The sequence below is a fragment of the Propithecus coquereli genome, unplaced genomic scaffold (genome assembly GCF_000956105.1).
Source record: "Propithecus coquereli isolate 6110/MARCELLA unplaced genomic scaffold, Pcoq_1.0 Scaffold70, whole genome shotgun sequence".
Taxonomy (NCBI): Eukaryota; Metazoa; Chordata; class Mammalia; order Primates; family Indriidae; genus Propithecus; species Propithecus coquereli.
The window spans coordinates 1500090-1501520 of record NW_012153063.1 but is presented as its reverse complement, the minus strand read 5'-3'; the positions used below and the strand labels follow the sequence as shown (position 1 = coordinate 1501520).

Genomic DNA, 1431 nt, shown 5'->3' with positions numbered 1-1431 from the left:
ACACTCCGTGCCCAGCAAGTGCTCAGAAATGCTAGCCATTGCTGTACTGCTGGTGGTGGGTAGCTCTCAAAAGAGGGTATCTTAATAATTCTTTTTCTGATTCTAAAAATAACATATACTCTTCATAGAAAACTTAGGTAATATTGACAAGAAGAAAGAAAATAACTATAATCGCTAATAATTTGAGCACTCAGACATGGCCACTGTTAACTGCAGATGGCACTAGAAGTTAAGCTCCACAAGGGTGGGGTTCTTTATCTGTTTAGTTAAGTGCTATATTTCAGGGTCCTCAAATCATGCCAGAGCCAATAAATAAGAGCTCAATAAATATTTGCTAAATGCATGAGTGGATGGATAGCTTTGGGGTGTTTTTCATAAATGCATATACAACTAAAATATATTAACAAAACTGAGTTCATATTCTACATATAGCTTTTTATCCTATTTTTTCACAAGCACTGCCTTTTTATACAAAAAGTAGACAGATTGATCGAAGAACACTCCCCACTTTTCTGTGGACTCCTCCATTTGCTGGATTTGGAGGGTGTTCTCTAGGGTCACCTGCAGCCCAGAAGTACTGTAAGTCTATTATTTGTTTCCAGATAGAAAAAAAAAAAAAAAGATCTCTAGACCTCAATTTCTTCACCTGCAAAATAAAGTAGCACTGCATGATTTCTAGGATTCCCTTCAGGATGTGGGATTTATACAACGAGACAGTCCTTTATCCATATATCTCATGTTTTCTTTACAGATGCTCTTAATGGTATCGAGAATTGCATTTATAGAACAGCCTTCAAATTACGATCAGTGCAAACTCTGTGCCAATGTAAGTACGGGCTGTCTTGAAACGATCTGCTCCTTATGTGTGATGTAAAATTTATAGAGAAAACACAAACTCTCCCCGCGCATGTGACAGCCAGACTCTGGAAGGCTGAACCAAGCATTTAGCCCATTTGTGACCAAGAAGATGTTGGGGGAGGGACATTCAATCCCCACGAAGCTTCACTGACTGACAATAGAAGACAATTGTGAAAGAGGATTTTTTTTTTTTTTTTTGGTATTTTTTTCCACCTGGCTTCTAGAAAAAAATTTGGGTTTCCTTTTCAGGATACCAATATTGACACAAAATAAAATTACAAAAAAAAAAATTAGTTTGGGACCTAAACTTATAGATTTAAATGTAAAAATTTTAAATTCCTTCTACTACATAAGATTTGCATTTTCAAGTTGTACCTCTTATTTATATCTGAACGTGCAAACGTAAGATCAAATGAATAATACATGGTCCATAAATTTTAAAACAATCTGAAGAATGCCCTGAGAACTACCCTTTTGCATTAAATTTATATCTAATTGAATGCTATGATTTTCTCTTCTTGTACTGTTATCTAGGTAAAATAAGGTAAAACACAGGCCAGGCACAGTGGCTCA

The 1431-nt window shown here is 35.7% G+C and overlaps 1 protein-coding gene across 1 annotated transcript in view; it reads left to right on the top strand.

Annotated features, from left to right (window-relative positions):
* The first annotated feature begins 755 nt into the window (after positions 1 to 755).
* DYTN (dystrotelin) overlaps positions 756 to 1431 on the top strand; it is a 68303-nt gene continuing 67627 nt past the window's right edge. Inside the window, exon 1 of the mRNA XM_012661228.1 lies at positions 756 to 826. The gene's annotated coding sequence lies outside the window, so the exon portion shown is untranslated. The remainder of the gene's footprint in view (positions 827 to 1431) is intronic.